Genomic DNA, 24,092 nt, shown 5'->3' on the forward strand with positions numbered 1-24,092 from the left:
CTCACACAGCTTGGGAATCACAAAGCCATTTGGCCAAACTGAGGCCTCCTGCCTCCTTATGCTGATGGTAATCAATGGAAGGCCAATTGATTTTACTTTCCATGTAAATAGATAACTCACTGAGTGTCTGTGAATCAAAATATGATTCACCAAGACTCTCTTCATTTTTGTTGTTCCTCAACCTAAAAGGTTTAGTGAATTATACTTAACTCTAATAACACATTAGAAATGTTTAGCTTATACCTTGGCATCTCTGTTTTTTCTTTTCCTTTGATTTTGACCTTGTATTTTTGCATTTTGTCAAGTACTAGATCTGCGAGTTCAAAGTGCCTCAAAGCTTTTATTTCTTTGATAATTATACAGTATGATATTGTTTGTTATTACAAGAATATAAAACAATAATAAATAGGTTTTAGATCGATACATGAGGAAAACATGCCACAAAATAATAATAATGCATGGAATGATAACCCATTTCTGGACAGTGAGACCTCCTGAATGAGATGAACTGGTGGTTGCAGGATACCTTCAAAATGCATACTATTTAGTCATGTGCAAAAAGTGAGATTTTGAATATTATAAGGCACTGTGGGTATGTGATATGGGTACTGGCTTCCTTCCCAGTGCCCATTTGAAAATAATTCAGAGGTGAAATGAAATTGATGCACATGACTAATTAACTTAAAGACAGTTAGAAATCCCTGGGGACATCAGAAGCTGGCTGGTGGTATGGGAATTGCAAACCCGATTGCAGCCAGGCCAGGAGCCACCGATATGGGGAAGACTGAGGGGGAGTTCTATTGCTATACTCCCGCTTCTCCCCCTATTGGCAGAAATCAGGGTTTGTGAGTTTGATATCCACTTGGAAGAAGTAAAACTAAATTATCAGACAGGTATTGAAACTAGGGACAGATAGCATCCAAGTGGAACCTGAGTACAACAGACAAAAAAGAAGAAGCTATAAACAGGTTACTGGTAGTATATACACATAGGGCTGCTAACTGCAAGGTTGGCAATTCAACACCATCAACTGCTGTTTATGAGGCTTTATGCTCCCATAAAGAGTTACAGGCTCAGAAACCCACAAGGACAGTTCTATCTTGACCTATAGAGTCGCTATGAGTCAGAATCAATAACAGTGAGTTCAATTTTTTGGGGTGGGGGGGATGTTTGGTTACCTTTCAAGGGAACTTATAGCAATCTGGTAACACGAGTTCACACAGAGATGGTTGGAAGAGTCTGGAAGTAACCTGGAGAAGCAATACACAAATTATGTAAATATATTTTATATATGATAGGGAAATAGATCTATTTACTACATATATTTATATGCTAAGTATCGTGTAGCTTCTTCTACTCCCTCAACACAGAACATTTTGTTCTAATAACCCGGCATTCTGAGATGCTCACCTTCCCGACACAATCTCTGAAGACAAAATGGGTGCCTAAGCAAATGTGGTGAAAAAAGCTGATGGTACCCGGCTATCAAAAGATACAGCATCTGGGTTCTTAAAGGTTCAAAGACAAACATGCACCTATTTAACTGAGATGCAAAAAAGTCCACATGGAAGAAGCACATCAGCCTGTGTGATCATATGGTGTCGATGGGATCAGGGATCAGGTATCAGACATCAAAAATCCAAAACAAAATATCATTTCAATGTGAATGAGGGGTGTCACATAGTGGAGACCCAAAGCCCATCTGTAGAGAATTGGACATCTTCTTACAGAAGAGTTACAGGAAGGGATGAGCTAGTCCATGTGTAGTATAGCACCAATGAAACATACAACTTTCCTCTATTTCTTTAATGCTTCCTCCCTACTCCCACACACTCATGGCCCTAATTCTACCCTACAAATCCAGCTAGACCAGATGTATGAGCCCCAATAAAATAATGGTGGGGGTAACATAATATTCTTAAGAGGATATTGGTTATGAGAACCAGAATCAAGGAATTATAAAGATGAAGCAAGTACACATTATTATTGCAATCGAAACTCAATAGCTGAAAGGATATAATCAAAGAATTATTTAGGGAACTGGACAAAATAGATAAAAGAACCTCAGAAGCTATTAAATATGAATTAAATAAGAGTGAAAAATGAAGTTAGGAGAGAGGGAGGATAGAGAAGATAGAAGTTCCTAATGGAGAGAGTACAATGGATGAAAAGGATAAAATATTTAAAAATAAAAAACTAGTGATAGAAATATTTCTATAATTAGAAAGAGAAGACTTCAGTGCTAAGACTAAAATGGCTTAGCAATTATCACCAGTATCAATTAGAAATACCCACATCAATGTAGAAGAAAAATTTAAATGTCACCATTCACCATTTTTGGTCATTTTCTTCATTGTTTTGCTTGATTTTGTTAGACAAAGAGAGTGTGCAGTGTGAGACCATGGGCTAGGAATCAAATTCTATGACTTCGTTTGTTCTTCATCACTTAACAGCACCTCTGACTTCTTCAGGTCATGGAAAGCTCTTCTGAAAGAAGCCAATAATTATAAAATGACAAATGTAGCAAAGGATGTAACTCCATGTGTGATTTTCAATAAATACTTGTCATTAACAGAGTAAGACTCGTGCAAGTTGTAACGTGTGTAAAGCAGAAACCTGTCAATGAAGGAAAACTCCTCTGTTAGCGAGAGGGTCAGGACATGGAGACTGCTCCATGTCAAAGGCTGAAAATGTGAGACCCAGAGAAACAGGCCAGTCCACTAAGTTCAGTTCCCATGGATTTCACTAGATAATTATACTCAACTCCAGAGTTTTGATGAAATGAATAATATCTAGTGGTTAAAATTTCTCTTGATTATCTTCACTGAACCTAAAATAGTATCCATGATGAAGTTTGTGTTCAATTACTGTTGGTATTAAAGATACTACTTCCTGATTTTTTTATTCCAAGGTCATGTTAAATAAGTTTAAATATTATCTGAGAAGTAGAGTTACCTGAAGCTACAATATTAAATCATTTAAAGGAAATACTTTCTCTTTTTAAAAATTGACAAAAATTCTCATACTGGGAAATGCACAGACCTTAACTGTTCTGTGTGATGAATATTGACCATAGTGTACACCAATCTAACAAAATGTAGAGCATTTCTATCTTTCACATAGAGTTCCCTCATGTTCCTTCCAATCCGTACTCTGCTCCCCTGACATCCCTGAAGTTGTCAATCACCATCTAATTTTTATTCACCTACATTACCTTCGTCTGTCTTTGTATTTCATCTATATAGAATCATATCAACCAGACATCTCACAACACCAGTTTGAGTCCAACTCATAGAAATGTGCACTTTTTTCCCAGCAAAATAAAATTGAAGGGGTTCAAACACAGGCTAGGTTTCTAACTGAAAGATTGAAGATTTGAGTCTACCGGAGGTGCCTCAGAAGAATGATCTTGATCTACTTGTGAAAAATCAGTCATTGAAAACCTGTGGAACACAGATCTCTTCTGACATGCATGAACTCAACACGATTCACAGTTGATTCTATAGAAACTGGTTTTTGTTTTCGTGAAATTGAGATTCATCGATATGGTTATATATTTAATTCATGTCCCTTTAATTATTGAGAAATCTAGGGAGCATAAAGAAGTGAGTGAAAGGGCAAATCGATTTAAAAGACTTGAGTTTAAAACTCTAGTTCTTATTGGGTGATTGATACAGTTAAGGCGTATGCCAACTTGACTGGGTGAAGATTATCAATGGTTTGGCAGTTAAGGTCTAGTGATTCTCCATGAAATGGATGTGGCTTAACAACGTATTCAGTCCCATAATGGAATCTTGTATGAGCAGTCAAGCAGTTGTAAAAAGATTATAATGGAATGCAATCCCTTCAGCCTTGATGCAATTAAAATGGAAATTTCCTGGGGTGTGACTTATATCGTATGCAAGTAGATACTGTGGAAAACTTGCTTGCTTTTCACTGGTCTGGAAACTACATCTGGCTTATCAATCTCTGGTTCTTAGGGCTTGAACCAAGAAGCTGCCATATTGCCTGCCAACCCAGAGAGCCATCAGTGGCCTGGCATCTGCCTGTCCAGTCACTGGCTTATGATCTTCTTAATAATCTTGGATACATCACCCTCAATATAAAGTGAGTCAAGGAAAGTCCTCAGCTTAACATCTGACCCAGGGAGTTAGAACCTGCCAGAATTTGTTCACTTCTGCCACTGGATGAGCCATTTACTTGATACAAATCTATCATAAGTATCACTGGTTTGGCTTCTCTAGAAAACTCAGCCTAACACACTGTGTGACTTTGAAAAGGGATGGCATCTCAATGATGGTTCTTTGAACAAAAACACCGTCCTACATCTCAATTCCCTCAACTGAAAATGATTATAAACTCACCCACTTCATAAAGTTTTTATGAAGATTAAGTGAAAGACAGTAAGTGAGAACATGATGCTGGACCCATAATACTTACTCAAAGAAAGACTTCTTCACACTGGATATAGCAGACCAGTCATAGATATCGACTCTAATTATACCTCTTTAATGACCAACGAAGAACCGATCCTTGAAGAACACCATGCTTGGTAAAATAGAGGACCATTGAATTCCTCAGTGAGATAACTAGATAGAAAATAACTACAAGCAAGAACTTAAACTCAGTAAGCACTGAGGATGGAACAGGACTGACCAGTGTTTTGTTTGCTATGAGTCAGAACAGATTCAAGAACACTTGAAACTAGCAACGATGATGAAGCACAGCAGGGATGAAAAGGGACTGAAACTGGCATTCTCCTTTAAAGACATGAAATAAATACCATTTCAAAATGTTAAAGTCCTCAGACTTATGAGCAAATTAACAGTTAAGCATCCAAAGCCAGCAGCAAGACATCTCAGTAGGAATTGTTTTGTAAGTTTTCTGTTATTCATACTGTTGATCCCAACCATTTGTAATGTCTTTCCTCACTAAAGAAAAATTCATTTTAGACATTTAAAGATAGGTTATGTTATGTAAATCATCATGAACTTCTTCTGCAAGATGTTATAATTCAATAAAATATCATTTTTTTCAGCATAAAGCAGAACCAGGACATCTGATTATGGTTGTTATTAGGTGCCGCCCATTCCAACCCATAGCAGCACTGTGTACAACAGCATGGAGCACTACTCTGTCCTATGACAGCCTCACAATCATTGTTAAATGTGGGCCTCTTGTTGCATCCACTGTGTCAACCCATCTCTTTGAAACTCTTCCTCTTTCCCACTGCTCTTCTACTTTACCAACCATATCTTTTTCCTAGGACTAATATCTCCTGATAACATGGCAGAAGGATGGGAACCAAGTCTTGCCATCTTTGCTCCTAAAAAACATTGTGGTTGCATTTGTTCCAAGACAGATCCCTTTGTTCTTGTGGAAGTCCGTGGTATTTTCAATATTCAAATGCATCAGTGCTTCAGTTTTTCTTATTTAACGTCCAATTTCCACTTGCATAAAAGATGCTTTAAAAACAGCCTGGCTTTAGGGAGATGAACCTTTATCCTCACAGTGACATCCTTGCTCTTCAACGCTCTAAAGAAGTGTTGTGCAGAAGATTTTCCTAATGCAAAATTATATCTTTTGATTTCTTGACTGCTGCTCCCATGAGCTTTGTTTGTGCATCCATGCAAGGTGAAATTCTTGACAACTTTGCTCTTTTCTCCTTTTATCGTGGTATTAGTGTCTATGGGTCCACTTGTGAGGATTTTGATTTTCCTTATATTGAGTCACAATCCATTTGGAAGGCTGCAGTCCTTGACCTTCATCGGCAAGTGACAAGTGCCTCTAGTCCTCTGTCTCACTTTTTGAAAGCAGGATTGTATAACCTGAAAATTGTAGGTTGTTAATAAACCTTTCTCTGACTCCGATTCATCTTTCTTCTTCATATATCCTAGCTTTTTGGATTCATTTGTTACTATAGACAAAAAAGTTCATTTTCTGCCACAAATATTTATTTTGGACCAGATGAATTTTATTAATTATTCTACAACTTAGGAAAAGAAACAGTTTAGTAATAATTTCCCAGAATTTGGGCCAGTTCTTTAAGAATTATAGGGATGGGACCACTGTTAAAAGATAATTTGGGGATAAAAGCAGACTGAATATATGAACCATTTAGTCAATGATGCAATCTGCTGACATTTTATTATCATTGTTTTTTTGTGATATTTGAATTTACCTGAGAAGTTTCTAATTAATTATATATGAGCTTGCTAATTTGTGTTTAAACAAACAAATAACACTGAATCAACTATCTTTCTTTTTTGTGGTGAATTTTACATGAATAAAACCAGATTGTACAAGTAAGTGCGTTTTCTAATACTTACAAATAAGGTTGACCTTGTAGACATCTAAATATAAAATGCATTTACAAACCTTATTGAATTAAGAAGCTACTGCACAAAGATATGAATGAAAGTAATAAGATATGCAAAGTTAAGGAGGATCCATATTTCAGTGATTGAAATTATAGTTTATACATGGATGCATGCACATATTTATATTGCTTTTGGATGTCATGTGTTTTTTTTTCACCACTTATGAGTCAACACCAGCTCCACAACAACTAACAGCTACAGTTTGCTCGGTCAGGTTGGTCTCCAGCTCATGATGACTCCATGCCCAAGAAAATCACAGGCTGCCTGGATCTGAGCCATCCCCACTATTGGTTGCAAATTGGATTGCTATCATCCACCTGGATTTCATGGGCTGGTTTTTGGAACTAGATTACCAGGTCATTCTTTCTGGTCCATCTTTGACTGGAAGCTCTGATAAGACCACTGAACTCGATAAGACCACTTGCATTTTCATTCATCCATGTTGTAGAAATGCTTGAGAGCTCATTGTATTTTATGACTGCACAGTGGTGCTCCATACACGCCACAGTTTGCTGATGTACTCATCCATGAATGGGCACTTTGCTGGTTTCCATCTTTTTGCTGTTGTGAATAGTACATTGACCCCTATAACTAATGAGCGCAACCAGGCATGATTGGTTCCATGTTGTTGGGGTCTCTAGGTGTCTTTGATTTGCTTCAGCTTCCCTCTGCACATAGCTTTTCCTCTTCATTTTGTAGGGAGCCTCCCTCTGGGAGACTAGAAAAGGATTTACCGTGTAGGACCCAGTTTGGGTCTCATGCCAATTCTTGACCTGCATCTTGTGGCAGGAGGTGTAGGATGGTCTGCTTGGCCTATAGCGCCCGGTGTCCTATATGGGAGCAAAACACATTATTCACCAAAAATTTGTGGTGGAAGAGGATGCTACCACAAAAAAAAAAAAGGCGTGGGAGATGATTGGCTGTTCACCGGTTGAGTCCTCTCCTCCCACGTGGTAGACCGAGATTCAGCCACAGCTCAGGCGCCACCGCCACCCATCTCTCAGTGGAAGCTTGCCTATTGCTGCGCTGACGAGTTCAGCAGAATGTAACCTCGCTACGCAGGATTAGACAATGGATGATTTGCATTGCACTTCCTTTGTTTTCGACAAATTCTTTATAATAATTCACATGTCAAATAAACACAAAAATCTCCTGGAAAAAAAAAACAACCAAACTTCTTAGGTAGAAAAGACTGGTAGAGAAACTGCTTGAAAATTAAATTTATGTTAGGAAGATGACTTCTTGATTTTTCATGTTTCTCTATTTTCATGGATTTTTTAAAAAAGATAGTGAACAGGTACTACATGCAGTGTTTGTTTCCAAGTCTAGTCTCCTTTTCCCTCCTCACTCACCACCTTTTCTCCTAAGATCAAGTGATAATTTCTGTATTTGCTAACAAGGGACCTCACTGTACCTTCCACCCACTGCTTCGCGCAGCACAAAGTCAGTGGTGACAAGGGACTGGTTCTTTTTTTTAGTCAAGAAATTGCACGTGTTGTTTGGCATATTGTCTGAAACACAATGTTTTACATTTGAAGTTTAGACTTTGCCAGAAAACCAATGGATTATTTCAGAAGTCTTGCCCCTTTTCCTTGGTGCTTGGGGTGTAGCTGCAAGATGCTCGGGATGCAGGCAGGTTGTGCTATTTCTTACCCACTTCTCCCAGCACCCCTTACTCTGGAAGGCTTCCTGGAAGAAGGGTCCTGTGGAGCTCCACCGGTTCTTTATGTGCCTCACTATCCCTAGGAAAGAAAATAGTCTATCAAGACTCTCCTCCTTATATTAAAGTATTTGTGTGGGTCAATTTATTGGGTTTTCCTCAGACAGATTTTCCTCTGAATGATTATCTGTTAGATTTACCTACAGAAGATTAATTTTCAATTTGATCTTCTTGAAGGGAATCACAAACATTACTTATAAAGGCAGAGAATGATCAGTGATATTAGAAGCTACTGTATCCCAAGTCTCTTAATTTTCCAGCTGCTAAAGGAAGGAAATGGGCTTGAGGCCAGAGTAAATCCTACCTTATTAGTTTAAAATTTTTTCAACCACTTTTAATTTTATGTCAAATTTCTCTTTCCTTCTTTTAGATCACTGATACAGAGAAACAAATTAGAAAGGGAGAGAGAGGGAGAGAAAATAAATAAATCTAAATTGGGTCTACTGCACAACCAGTACAGAATGTATAAACATCATGTGTCTTCTCATTTCTCTTGCCTTCCCTGTAATAGCTTAGAAAATGGACCAAATAACTCCACGGAGCAAACAGGCACTGACCAGTCATCTCTATAAGAGAGATCGGTCCTTATACCAATGGTCTGCCATTCTTAATCACTGGGCTCTGGTGAGTCGATTCCAACTCTTAAGAGCCGACGTGAGGGTAGAACAGTCCAATAATCTTCACGGAGGAGCCTTAGTAATGAAAATTAGTTACTTGGCGTGTAACTGAAAGAGTGGTGGTTTGAATCCACCAGATGCTCAGCAGAATCAATGTGACCAAAAATCAAAAGACTGAACTCACTGCCATCCATCAATGTTGCCCCTGTGAGTTTCCCGGACTCTTGACGACTGTAGAAAGTCCCGTCTTTCCACAGAGAATCAACTTGACAGCAATGGGTTAATCTTGACAAGAGCAAATCTCCAGGGCTTTCTGCCCACAGAGCCCAGAGGAAGAAATAGGTTAATGGTCTGGATTGGAAAGCAATCTTGACCTCCTAAGATTGCCTCACAATATATGCCTTTGGTCCGAAGTCCTCTGCCAGCTCTCATTTGTACTACACCAGACTGTCTAGGAGTTAAAACATCGTTTCAGTGTAGTTTGACTGCCTAGACTAGAGAAAGATTTAAAAGTATGCACGTATACAAACTGTATTTTAAATGCTATAGGAATAAAGCAAAGGCTTTGGGATAGATGGGCATCATCTCGTTAGTGTTCAATGAATTGAATGGGTGGTTAACAGGTCTGAGTCTGAGTTCTGCTGCTTGGAGCTCTGCATCTGGGAATGGTAGTTCTCTCTCAAAACGTCTAACTTCATTACCTTGTTGGAGGATTCAATGAGATAAAGATATATAAAGTATCCTGTAAATAACATCGCAAGTGCTCAAAAATTCCCTCACTGTTGAGATAAGGGTCACATGACCTGTAGGCTTCATGCATAATGCAAAGAAACCCACTGAAGTGGTAGCCAAGATTTTAAAAAAATCCCTCCTTAGCTGGTGCCTTTGTCGTGAGAGTTGCAGGAAATGTTCTGGCAGCAGAGGCGTGGCACTGAGGCTGCTACAGAAACCAAATGACACCAGAGAAAGGAAACGTCCCCTCCTCTGCCCCCCAAAAAACCCGAAAGGCCAGCCTCACTAAAGTGAGAATTACCCTTTGCTGCAACTCCATTCAGAGAGATTATTCATTGTGTGCCCCATGCCAAGAATTCACAAGCAGCCGAGGGTTTGGAAATCGAGGCATGTGCCCTTGACCTGTTCACTTTGAAACTGTTGGCTCTGGCATTTGCATATTCTATAACTTGCAGCTTTTATTTTTATTTTTTACCTTGAGAAGAGGGTTGCTTTGAAGCTTGGGAGATTATTCTCAGAGTTTTGGACTCTATCAGTTACAATTAAGCACAGAAACCTCTGAAAGGTCCACAGGAACTTTCTTCTATTTACTCCCTTCCCCCCTTTTGTGGCCCGGCGCTTAGATCCTCTGGGGCCACTGGTCAAGACAGAACAGCCTCCTGAAATGTAATTCGATGTGCGGTTTTATCCTGTTTTGAATTCATAGCCTGTTGCACTCAGCAAGCAACCATCTCCTGCTTAGGAAAGGGAATGAGCAAACACAAATACCCTGGCTTCCTTCTGAGCTGACAAGCTGGACCGGGCAGCCAGTTTGGCAGCTCAGCTTCAGTCCCCAGCAGCCCAAGACCTTGAACTCCTTCGGTTACAATACAGTGTATTTATGAGACTGGAAAACCGATGGAGTGAAGCCTCTGGTGCCTAAGAGCGAGTAGCAATCCATTTTGCAAAGAGGGCCAGTTGCACAGACCTAAGGCAACTTCTAGACGCAGGGATAAAAATGCATGCTCAAGGTTTATCACAGACACGTCTGAAGCTGCTGAGCAGTTTCTGGCTTCCTCTCCTAGCTTACATAGTTTGCATGATCTGTGAAGAGAGGCAAGACAACATCAGTGGAGCCGCTGTTTACAAGTCAAAGTATGCTAGAGTTGCAATCCCAGATTCAAATGCCTACAGAGGTAAACAGCTCGCCTGACTGTGCACAGCAAGCTGGGGATATAGAAGCACTTGCCGTGGTTTGCTTAGAATGGTGTCTTAAGTTTTATTCCTTGATAAAGTCACATTCTGTTTGCATATAAGCATCTAAAAATAGTGTTTGAGTCAAAATATGTGTTATCTCCTATTTTTTAATTGTCATCTTTGAATCGCACTAGCTGGTGTGTTTTTTCTGGGTGCACTTAGTTAATTCTTAGCTTAGAGGGCTGCCTGTTTGAATACAAACATTTAAAACCCCGGTCGCTATTTTGATGGAATGTTATCTCCCATTTTGTTTGAAATTAATGATCTTCTCAGTCTCTTATATTTTCCCACTTTTGATAGAAACATAGATATAATTATTGTACTCCACTCTTATATGTGCTGTAAGAAATACAGCAGCCATGTGTGATGGTGGATGGGACCTGACAGTAGGGAGACAATACAGAATGGTGGAGAGTGTGGCCAACACGTCCTTTTAAAAATAGGCAGTGACTTATAGGCAGTTCCAAATTATTATTACTATACAGAAATTAAAGCTCGAGATGCTAGATAAAAAGAAGACCTTTGATACGATGGATTGAAACAGTGGCTGCAACAATGGACTCAAACATAAGATCATGAGGGTGATGCAGGACCAGGGAGGATTTTATTCTATTGTACGTATGGTCGCTATGAGTTAGAACCAACTGGATGCCACTCACCACCAACAACATTGCTAGATCCAAGAGGACTGGTGGCACACTGGTTAAGTGCTTGACAGCACACCAAAGGGCTGGTGGTTCTCAACTACCAGTCACTCTGCAACCTATTCTCATAAAGACTACAGCCTTGGAAATCCAATAAAGACTACAGCCTTGGAAATCCAATGAAGTACTCTGACCTATAGGGATGCTATGGGTTATAATCAACTCAACAGCAATGACTTTGGGTTTTGAGTGGGTTTATTACTAAATATTCCATGTTAATTAGAAAACAGAAGCTTAGATATTTACATGAAACATTTCTATTTTTACAGTAATTAAAAAATAAGTTTTAGGAAACTATAAAGCAATGTGTATGTGTATATATATATATGATTATTTAGAGGAGCTCGGTTGGCATAGTGGTTACGTATAGGGGTTCAGTGCAAACTGAAAGGTCAGGAGTTTGAAACCTCTAGATGCTCAGTGGGAAAAACATGAGGCTTTCTACTCAGTCTCAGAACTCACAGGGCCAGGTAAGAAGATAGGTTTTTAAAATTTTTTTAAAACATTTTATTAGGGGCTCATACAACTCATCACAATCCATACATATACATACATTAATCATATAAAGCACATCTGTACATTCTTGCCCGAATCATTTTCAAAGCATTTGCTCTCCACTTAAGACCTTTGCAGAAGATAGGTTTTTTTCTCAACAGCTTTCTTGGCATATAATTCACAAATCATACAATTCAGTTTTTGAATCACATCCAGAGGAGTTGTATAATCATCCTCACAATCAGTTTTAGGACACTTTCTTCATGCTTGTCCTCATCATTTTCAGGCTTGGAGACTCTCGGGACAGTTCTACCTTACCCGATAGCATCACTATAAGTCAGCACTTACTTGAGGGCAGTGGAAGTGATGCTCTGGGGAGGACTGATAATTTTCTATAACATAAAATGAAAATGATGTCTCTGAGGTACACCAAAGACATATGTAAACCATGGATGCATTAATGGATTTGGGGCTTGTGCTTAATTTGAGCACTAATCTAAAATCTAAGAACAAGTCATTCTTATGACATGACCCTATTTGATTCCAAACACATGAAGAGATCACTGAAGATACGGCTGTTATATTAAAATGTGGTGAAGAAACTAGATAGTGCCTGGCTACCAGAAAGAATACATCTGGGGTTTAAAAGGTTTGTTTTCAAACCAGCTGCCATCTAAGTGAGGCTTCACCTAAGTCCATATGGGAGAAGCACACAGGCCTGTGTGATCTAAGGGTTGTAAAGAATAGTATAATCTAAATCTAAAGAGGGAATGTTATCAAAGATAAAATTGTGACACCTGGTTTAAAGGAGACTACGGATGACAGTGGAAGCCCCAAAATAATTTGCAGGGTCCACACATGGGTTAAGCCTCTTGTGAATCCCTCTGATCATAGTCGAGGGATGTGCATAGCCTTGTTATCAGACAGAGAGCACTGTAATGGCAGATATGTCGTTGTTCGGTACCGTAGCGTTGGCTCCCATTCCCCACTGATCCCCATCTCCCTTGCTATACCCCCAAAGAACCATTAATCCAGTTACTGACTCTATAGATTTACCCACAAATATTCACATTAGCAGAAAGCCTTATCCTTCCCTTTGCTGAGAAGCTGGAGGTTTCGAACTGCTGATCTTGCACTAACAGCCTAGTGATTAACCACTAAGAATTGATAGTGTCGTTAGTGTAGCCAATGGTAGAGAATTTAAAACACTGCTGAAAAAGGCAATTATAGTCCAGTTATGAGTCAAAATGCAGGAATTGCTGACTTGTACAGGTTAAACTCTTAATTGCCTAGACACTATTTACACAAACAACGAGGGTTGGTGATAAGGCAAATCTTTCATTAATATTCATTCACAGTCGGAGAATCATGCTTACCAGATTACTACATGCAGTAACAAAGCAAATTGGACATTAAAATAGTAAGTAGATGGTAATTTGGGGCCATCATTCATTAGGAACCATCAAGGCAAGAGATTTGAACCAAAGACCAGTGTCTGCCAGTTCCATGCCCGTGGGCTAGTAGTCACCTGCTTCTTCTCACACTGGGGCATTTGGTCTTAAGTCCAATGGCCACAGGTGAGTGTGAGCCAAAACCCAGTTGACTTAGTGGGGCTTCTCCATTGGGTCTTTCTTCTGAAGTTTAGGAATAATGCTGTGCACATCAAAAGGACAATCTAAAATCCCAATAGTCTGTACAGCATGGTTCACCAAGGGCTATATAGAAATTAGGTCAACCGGGTCCAATTAGGAACCTACTACCAAGTGTATTTTCCCGTCGGGTTTCACATAACTATGTTAAACATGTTTTTCCTGTTGGAATTTGCTCCTCCCCATTTTCCTACCCACAGAGCATGAATTGCCTTCTCAAAAACATACATGCCTCCCTCCTGCTCCTCTATCTTGACTGCGTGCCCCATAAGGCTTCCCTGTCCCTCTGGTGGGGAAGAGGAGATCCTTTGTTGCAGTCTTCTTTGTAGAAGCAAAGTGTTAGAACTCACCTTCGTGTTGCTGGATAAGAGATCTGTTAAATGGATGATGGACACTCATGAATGAAATCAGAACCATTATCGTATTTTTAAGACAAATATTTTAAATGATTCCCTTATCATAATTGAATTGATAAATAGTGTACTTAATCTCTAGACATTTTAAATTAGTGAACTACTCTAGTTTTAATATGAAGCCCATGTCTTCACAATTAATTACAATATGTATATTTTTATTTCTACATGTTCAGCCCCAACTAATCAAATGACATCATAATTCAATCAAATGACCTATCCTTAGAATTACTGTGACCGAAACTCAAAAACATGAGTGGTACTATCATCAGGGATTATAGTTCTCAAGAAAGTAAAGTATAAAGGGGATTCAAAATTTGTGTAAAAATTGAGTTAAAAGATAATAAAATTTCCCCATTAACTTTTCAAAGTACAACACTTATAGATGTTTCTTTCAATTTATACAAACTGGTGAATTTAGTGCGAGGCATATATTATGTGAAAACCAGAGTCAAGTTACAGGCCTGGCTAGTTATAATCAAGTCTAGAAGATTGTCCAGCTGTGAAATAAAAACAACTGAGTGGGATCTGGGGAAGCTTCCATCATGTTGCTCATTGAAGCATGCTTAGCACCCCATGACTGCCAGGGGCAGCCCCGAATCTGTGCGACAACCCAACACCTCGATTTCCCAGCACACTTCCCAGAGATGGGGACTGTTGTCCTTAGATACTTTCTCCGGTCTTCCTGCTCTTTGATGTATTCATGACCAAGTGTCCCTAAACAGAGTAGACTGAGGGACAGAAGCAATCCCATCCCCAAAGCCAAGATTCTATAATATTCCAGGTGTCTGAAAGAAAAGTTGAATAAACGTAAATGTGGATATTAAATCAGACATCAAGGGGAGGCTGGTGAACTGAGTCTCCTGCTTGTGAAAAAAAGAAAAATACAGAAAGCTGTCTTGAGAAGTTTGGGGTTATCCAGTGGCAGAATTGGCATGCTTCCGGTGATCATCCATAGAATTGTGAATGAGAGTGAAAAGTGAGCAAAGCCAAAGGTCGATGAACACCATCACGAGATTAAATGAAAAGCACAGGCCACTATCCAAAGGTGACAAGAAAGACACTAATCTAGGATTTAGTGACTTATTGTTGAGTTCCATTGAGTTGATAGATACCGTTTATGCAGAGTAGAACTACCCCAAAAGTTTTCTAGGCCATAATCTTTTTAATTCAGCTTTATTGACATATATTCACATATCATACAATTTGATAATCCAATCGCATGAAGAATAATTACATAATCTTCACCACTATTAATTTGTACAATCTTCACCACAATCAATTTTAGAACTTTTGCTTCATTCTTGCATTCCTTTTTAATAGCTCCCCCATTCCTCCCTCCCATCTCCCTTGCCATTCCCCAATGAATCATCAGTCCAGTCACTGTCTCTATAGATTTAGCTGTCCTGGATTTCATAGACAAAAAAAGCAAAACAATTCAATACAAAAAAAGTAACAAAAATAAAAAGTAAAACAAATGAAAAGTCTCAATGACAAAACATATTAAAAAGTAGAACACATTTTAAATGGATCAAAAAGGAAGTCAAATGATAAAGTGTTCAATTTTAATGTAACTGCATCTTCAATAATCCTCTTTCCAGTGCATTCTGCATGTTAGCAAGGCCAGTCACACCCCTGGTCCCTGGTCAGAGGGGATTAACTAGAGGCTTAATCCATGTGTGGAATGAATTTTGGGCTTCCACTGTCATCTATAACACTCTGCAAACTGGGTGTTGACAATTTAAGCTGGGATTCTCTTCCCTTCTTTGGATTTGGATTTTATTATTATTTAATATGGAACGCTTCACGAATTTGCACATCATCCTTGTGAAGGGACCATGCTAATGTTTTCTCTATTGTTCCAATTTTAGTATATGTGCTGCCAAAGTGAGCACTGGATTTTAGTATTGATCTTCTTTGGATCACACAGGCCTGTGTGCTTCTTCCATGTAGATATAATTGCACGTCACTTAAATGACTACTAGTTGGGTGAAGACAAGTCTTTAAGGCCCCAGATACTATTCCTTCTGATAGAAGGACATCATCTAGCTTCTCCACTTCACTTACAGCACCCATATCTTGAGTGATCTCTTCAGCAGAGTGAGAATCAAGCAGGGCCATGTCATAAAAATGAATTGTCTTAGATTGGAGCTAGAATTAAGTCCGAGCCCCAAATCCATTCCTATATCTGTGGTTGACATATATCTCTGGCTCACCACCTTAGAAACATCATTGTTGTTTCATGTTAGAGAACATTATCAACCCTTGAGGTATCATTTTCACTTACGCTAGGATCTTTATGGGAAGACATCGATGGGTCTTTCTCAAGTGGAGCCTCTGTTAGCAGCTGAGTACTCAACCATTGTGCCACCAGACATCCTTAAATTGGGTGACTAGTATAATTTTTATTGATTTTTGTAGTAAAAGCATCAACAAAGTTTAAATAGTAGACGTTCAGGAACTCTTTTACTCTGCTTCATTTTTAAAAACCAATTATTTCTTTTCCCGTGAGTCCCTAATAAGTTGTTGCTTTAAAAAAAAAACAACAAAAATCTTCAAGATTAATTTATTTTGAGATTACTGTTTGCAGCTTTCCTGTTCCCTCATGTGTGTAATGGTTAATGTGCTTTAAAAATATATCATCCAAATTCTGTGTTCTCTGCAGGGTGTGATTACATGAATAATCTTGTCAGAGCAAAGTAGATGTTCTGTCTCCACCCCACTCATCCACCCCCTCTCCTTCCACTGCACTCAGTCTTCCTCCCTTTCTGGAGATTATTCCAATTTTTTCATCAGCTACCAAATAGGGAATCTGGAAATAAAATTGGGATTCCATGCAGTAAATATGAGTGAAGAAGCAGGTTTGAAAATCATCAAGAAGGATCCAGTTAAGAAGAAGAGATCACACACCCAATGTAAAGAAGGCCTGATCTACACATTAAGATTTCTGAGAAGAGGTTGGGGAATCTTTAATAAGAAGGATAACAAAAAGGAATTACCAGGTATCCGTCTCTTCTCATCCTTTGTCTCTGTCTCTCTCATATTCCTTCCCACTTTACTTCCACTACTCGACTGGATCTAAGTTATCATTGGTCCAACAGCTGCTCCAAAGGAGAAAGTTCGCTTCTGTGAAGATGACCGTATTGGAAACCCGATTGGGCACGTCAACTCCATCCTGTAGGGCAGAGGTTCTCACCCTGTGGGCCGCGACCCCTTTGGGGGTTGAATGACCCTTTCATAGGGGTTGCCCAATTCATAACAGTAGCAAAATGACAGTTATGAAGTAGCAGCAAAAATAATATGGTTGGGGGGTCACCACGACATGAGAACCTGTAGTCAAGGGTCACGGCCTGAGGAAGGTGGAGCAGCACTGCCGTAGGGTCCGTACGTGTGGATACCCACAGGTTTGTCGCCCTTGTCATTTGGTTTGCAGCAGTTTTAACAGTACTGTTAGGCTGTTTGGGGATGATTCCAACCTAGGCTGGCGGCATTAATAAAACATTTTAGCTCTCATAAAATAATTTGGGATTATATTCTACTAGGGACTCCAAATGTTGAGACTTTTATAACAAAATCTAAAGCAAAGACATGTAAAAACACAGGCGAGCCCTTTCCTTTCTCTGCCTGTCTCTCCTACCCAACCTCACACCATGGGACGAGAAACAAATGACTTTTGAGTATATAAAATGAAATTAGATTTTCCTAATCGCCTTAAAAGTCTGTCTCCCATAACCTTACAACGTAAGGTAGCACCAAAGACCAAGGCTGGGTCTCGTTCATTCACTCACTGTTTTTGTCGAGCTGGGGGAGGCTTTCCTGGTTAAGGAGAAGTTGATCTCACAGCAACTAAAGAACATTGTAGGGTTCTGAATGGAGGAACATCTAAGAGGATTCCAGTTTGGAGAAAGGGTTCCTGGAATACAATAGAACCATTTAACCTTACTGCAGTAAACCATTCTTGTGTAAATAATTCAACTTCCAGAGAACAGTGTATAAACCACTGAATGTCGAATTTTAAAGAGTGTATTTGCCTTCCTCCTGCCCCATCATCACGGTTCCCCTTTGTCTACCTCTTCGTACTTCCTCTCAGCTACATCGCTGTTTCCCCAATACCCACAGGATCTCCACAACCTCCTTGTTGTTGGTTTTAATTCCCTAGTTGTTTCCTGTGTATGGCATTGTTTGCTCACCAGACCCTTCTCCCTGCCACCTACTCCCCCAACACCATCTGGGGCATAGAGGTATTAACACAGGTGTGTAATTATGTAAATACATTAATCCATAAAATAGAGGTATTGACCTATGTACCTATATTTATAAGGCAATACACTGAGGTTGTGGATGGACTTTAAGCCTCAGCTCATACCCTCCCTCAATACAAGAACAATTTGTTCTAACAAACTGTCATTTTGTGATGTTACCCTCTCAACCCCTCCCCAACACAATCACTGAAGACAAAATGGGTGCATAGGCAAATGTGGTGATGACAGAGGATAGTGCCCGGCTATTAAAAGATGTAGCATCTGGGGTTTAAAGGCTGGGGATTAAATAAGCGACTATCCAACAGTGAAGCAACAAGCCCAAATGGAAGAAGCACACTATCCAGTGTGATCATGACGTATCATCAGGACCGGGTGGGTAATAGGCATGAGAAGATTCATAACAAACAAAAACACATTGTTGAGAATGAGAGGGGTCAGAGTGGACACCCAAAGCCCATCTGACAATGGAACATCCCCCCACAGAAGGATCACAGGGATGGGATGAGTCAATCAAGGTGCAGTAGAGCACCAATGGATCACACAAAGTTCCTCTGGTTCCTTGAGGCTTCTGGACTTGACCAGAACATGTACACAAGATAGACAAGAGATAAAGCTCACGGCACACAGAATCCAGGAACAGGATTGGGAATAGCAGTACCAAAAAGGTGGATAGGAGGGGAGGAAGAGGGAATGGATCACAATGATTGGCACATGGCCGCACATCCCCCTCCAGGGAGAAGAAACTAGAGGGGAGGGGAAACAGCAGTCGGTGTGAGATATGAAAATTATAATAGTTTATGATCTATTTGGGGGTCACGAGAGTGGGGGGAGGAGAGAAAAGAGGAGCTGATAGAGAGTGAATGTCTAAAGGGAATGATGGCAATATATGTACAAATATGTCTGATACAATTGATGTATGGATTATAATAAAAGTTGTAAGAGGCTCCAATAAAATGATCTTTTAATGAAATGATCTTTTAATAAAAAAGAGTGCATTATTTATTGTTCCTGCCAATGCAAAAACATAAATAAAGGACAAAACCAAATAAATATTAACCCCAAACATGCCTTTTGCAAGCAATATCTACTAGTCATGGGCATTAAATTCACACTTGCATGTGATAAAAAAAACACACAGAATTAAATACATGTCAATTTTAGGGATAAATTGAGTCAAAGTTGTTCACAGAAAGGAAAATAATACTATTTTCCTTAATATCTTTAAGCCAGGGATTATTTAATTAAACATTTACAGAGTTTGGCAGCAGAGTACTGGAAATAATTATATAATTCATACCTGTGGCATATATATATATGTATATATATATATATATATATTCATATATAGAGAGAATCATATGGGGGAAATTTTTAAAGTTAGTGGAAAAAATCCATTATCTTTTAAGATAAGCAGTCATCTAGGTGAGATGACAGCTAATCCCGAGCAAGAAGCACAGCAGCCTATGTGAGCCAAGTATTATAAATAATAAAATCCAAGATCAGAAAGGGGAAATCTATTGGAGCTTACATTCTGAGCCCTTGGATTTCAGAAGACTATGGAAGACAATGAATGTCTAAAATCCATGTGCAGAAACCCCATGGGGAATAAACCCCATGGCATACCCTTGGACCATTGATTAGGGAACTGAACACCCTGCACAAAGACAGTCCTCAGAAAGTGAACTGCTGCAGATATTTCAGGTTAAAGTTTAACGTCTTGTCATTTGTTCTTCCTATTAACCTATTTTTAACTTGTTCTACTTTTATTATTCTCTTACTTTGTTTAGATTGAAAAATGTAGCCAATGTTACTGAACAAGTTGTATAGAAATTATTAAATGGACACCTAACCACTGTAAACTTTTCACTGAAAACACAATAAAATTTACTTTTTAGAAAGTCCATTAAATAGAGTAAAGAACTAGGAAGCAAAGGACATGTATAGAGGTCTAAATACAGGCATGTACATATGCAAATATATTTCTACATAATGATAGGGAAATAGATCCATACATATACTTATATGTTAAATATTAAGGCAGCAAATGGACATTTGGTCTCTACTCAAGTACTCCCTCAATGCAAGAACACTTTGTTTTAATAACCCAGCATTCAGTGATGCTCACTTTCCCTGACACAATTGCTGAAGACAAAATGAGCAATGTGGTGAAGCAAATGTGGTCAAGAAAGCTGATGGTGCCCGGCTCTCCAAAGATACAGATTTCTGGGGTCTTAAAGGCTTGAAGATAAACAAGTAGCCTTCTAGCTGAGAAGCAGCAAAGTCCACATGGAAGAAGCACAGCAGCCTGTGTGATCATGAGGTGTCGATGGGATCAGGTATCACACATCACAGACCAAGAACAAAAAATCATATCAATGTGAATGAGGGAAGGGCAGAGTGGAGACCCAAAGTCCATCTGTAGACAATTGGACATCCCTTTTCAGAAGAGTCACAAGGAAGAGATGAGCCAGTCAGGGTGCAGTATAGCACTGATAAAACATACAACCTTCCTCTAGTTCTTCAACGCTCACCCCCCCCACTATCATGACCCCAATACTAACTTACAATTCCAGGTAGACCAGAGCATGTACATGGGTACAGATAAGAGCTCGCAATACAGGGAATCCAGGACAGATAAACCCTCAGGACCAATAATGAGAGTAGCAATACCAGGAGGGTAGGGGGAAAGTGGGGGGATAAAGAGAGAGCAGATTACAATGATCAACATATTAACCACCTCCCAGGGGGCCGGACAACAGAAAAGTAGGTGGAGAGAGATGGTGGTCAGTGTAAGACATGAAAAAAAATTATAAATTATCAAGGGTTCATGAATGAGGGAGGGGAAGGCAATGAACTGATATGAAGGGCATATAGAAAGAAAATGTTTTGAAAATGATGATGACAACATATGTACAAACGTGCTTGATTCAATTTATGTATGCGTGGATTGTGATAAGAGCTGTAAGAGCCCCCAATAAAATGATTTTAAAATCCATTATGTTTTAATTCTTAAACTTTTAGAGCTCCCATATATAGTCAGTTATAAAGGCATATGGAACTGTACATATAGTTATTATATATGAATTGTGATAGAAATAATGAAGAACATGGATTATGATGGTGATGGAAAATTTGGCAGCCCATAGTGGTGATGATTAAATAAAAAGACTAAGGTAATTGGCTACACTAAATACATATGAAATGAAATGTTAAACTGGCAAATGTGTTACCATATTTTACAGCAATGAAAAATTAAAATGACCCAATAATCTGGGATACTGTGTTCGATGATCAGAAAGGCCCTGTTGGGGAGATGACAGTGAAGCTCAAACTTAGCAGATGAAGAGGCAGGTCCCCATTCTGTGCGAGCACACATAGGCACAGTCCTGGGCTGGGAGAGAGTTTGGGTCCCTGGATGGTGTAAAAGAAGAGAAATTAAAGACAGATAAAGCCAAAGAAGTCAGTAAGGGCCCTGATCAGACGACGGAAAGTCCTGTCAAAGATTCTGGATTTTATTCGTTTGATGATGGGAAGCAACTGAAGTGCTTCATTCAGATATCATATTTACTAATGTTTTGATCTCACACATTATAGGAATATGACTGTGGTTGCTGTCTGGCAGGTGGATTGAAAAGGAGGAGATGCACAATTTGGGGAGGCTGAGGCAGATAATGCGTGATAGGTTTTGCTGCTAGAAACTGCTTGTTTGGAGGCAGGACCAGCAATCAGGATCATTCTTAGAGAGTAACACGGCTTCAGTGGTCAACGGGACTTCAGTTAGAACAGCAGTTTTCAGTCATTATTTTGAAAACTTAAACTCACTTTGCAAATGAGATTTTATGCAAAACTCCACAACCAAAAAACTAGTTTAATTGAAGCAGAGACTGGGCCAGAAGAACTAGAGCCTAAGCATAGAACCAATCGTGTGCTTCTAGGGCTGGCCTTCTGGATTAATCTTGAAAAAACAAAGCAAAAACTGGAATACATCTTGAAAAACAATGTTATCATCATTTTTGAAAGCATTTTATTTTATAGCAACATTGATTCAACAAATATGTTTAGAGCACCTATCATCTACCAGACCCTCCTAGAGGTTATTATTTTAAGTAGGTGGCAGAGAAAAAAAACAACACACACACACGACACACACAAAAAAAACCCTGCCACCAAGTCCATTTGGAATCCTCGCTATCCTGTATAAGGTTTCTAAAACTATATATTTTTAAGGAACCAGACAGCCTCTTCTTTCTCCTGTGGGCAGCAGCTGGCTTGGGTCTGCTGCCTTTCCCATGCCAAGCCCATAGAACTCTCAGACAGGAAAAGAGCAATAACTATATCAAGAAATACAGTCACCCACATGATATGTGTCTGGATAGAAGTGACCCGTCAGGCATTGGCAGGTAGCATACTCTGGAAATCGGTCACTTCAGAGTGGTTGGTAGGAGACTGTCTTTGAGGATGTGACAGTTGATCTGAGTTCTTCCAATGAGTATTGGCTAGGGTCTGTGATTCCTTTGGAATATCTTTCTAATGTGTGCAGAATGTCTCACCTTATCCTACAGCATAATCTTGCCTTTTCCCCAGCTTCCTTGAAATCATGGGGTACAGCTTTTCCATTAGCACCCACTGGAGATTCCAGTGGAGGGAGGTGAAGCACTTAAAATGTTTCTGGAAGGGTGGTGGCGTCTGGCCAACAGAAAGGTCCCAATGGGAACACGTCTTGTGCGGTGGAGTGGAGGAAATTGTGTTATCATCAAGTCCTAACCCCGGGTTCCTAAGAATGTGACTATATTTGTAAATAAGGTCTTTTTGGATTTAACCAAGCTAGATTGAGTTCTTATGGGATTAGGGGAGGCCCTAATAAAGCGAGGGGTATCCTTTTGAGAAAAGAAAAATTTGGACTTTAATAAATGCCATGTAGCAAGGAAATCAAGTTTGGAAGGAGGTTACAATAAGCCAAGGAATGCCCAAGCAAGCCTCCAGAAGCTAGCAGAGGCCAGAAGGGCTCCACCCTGGGGTTTCAGGAAGAACACAGCCTGATGAAACCTTTACTTTGCACTCTGGTCTCCACAATAGTGAGAATCTATATCTATCTGTTTGTTTTAAGTCCCCCAGTTTGTGGTAGTAATTTGCTAGGACACCCACAGGAACCTCTGACCTATAGCAATAAGGTGTGAGCTGATGTATTCTGTTATGATCTTAGCAATCAGGTCTCCAAGTTAGCTGGCCATTGGTGTTATTCACGCTGCTCCTTGGCCGACCTGCAGAATCTGGGGGCCCTTATAACAGCATTTAGTAAACCATCATCCTGCTTGAACTAGTTCTGTTCACTGCTACTTAGCAGTTTTGGCATCCATTGACTTTAGGAGTTGATACTGTCAACAGGTCTTCAGGGAAACAGAATGTAAAGACTATGGGACAGACTGGCTGCTCCCCAATAGAAGAGCTTAAAGAAAGAGAACAAGTTCAAAGATTTAACATCTCATCTGAAGGCATGGTCAGAAACACTGGCATTTTCATTTACTTTTAGGGTTGCTTGAGCAGAATGTCTTATCTTGACTGCAGACCCAAGGCTAAGGGAGCCAAAAATGAAAAGCAAAATTTGAGGTTGCAGGTTGCCAAAATTCAGAGTGCACAGCATTGCCTGATCTCCTCTGTGATGCTAAGGCATCAAAGGGGAATTATAGGATGTGTGTTAGACAGGGTTCTCTAGAGAAACAAAACCAGAATGCCAATAATTATATATGTATTTATACAGATAGATTTATAACATAAGAAATAAATGGTTATTCAATTATAAAGCAGTACAAATGGCTCAGAGCAACTCACTCCCATGAGACAGCTAGTACACTGGCAGTCTTTCAAGTCTTGAAGGCCACCAGGT

General features: G+C 39.5%; 1 protein-coding gene and 1 non-coding gene across 2 annotated transcripts in view; one reads left to right on the forward strand and one right to left on the reverse strand.

The window, feature by feature from the left end:
* The window catches only part of LOC142455460 (acyl-coenzyme A diphosphatase NUDT19-like), a 141,659-nt gene that overhangs the window by 102,134 nt on the left and 15,433 nt on the right, over positions 1 to 24,092 (forward strand). The window lies entirely within an intron of this gene.
* Positions 15,735 to 15,841, reverse strand: LOC142455724 (U6 spliceosomal RNA). The gene has a single exon (XR_012785870.1). It is a non-coding gene; the product is annotated as a U6 spliceosomal RNA (small nuclear RNA).

This window comes from Tenrec ecaudatus, chromosome 8, assembly GCF_050624435.1.
Source record: "Tenrec ecaudatus isolate mTenEca1 chromosome 8, mTenEca1.hap1, whole genome shotgun sequence".
NCBI lineage: Eukaryota > Metazoa > Chordata > Mammalia > Afrosoricida > Tenrecidae > Tenrec > Tenrec ecaudatus.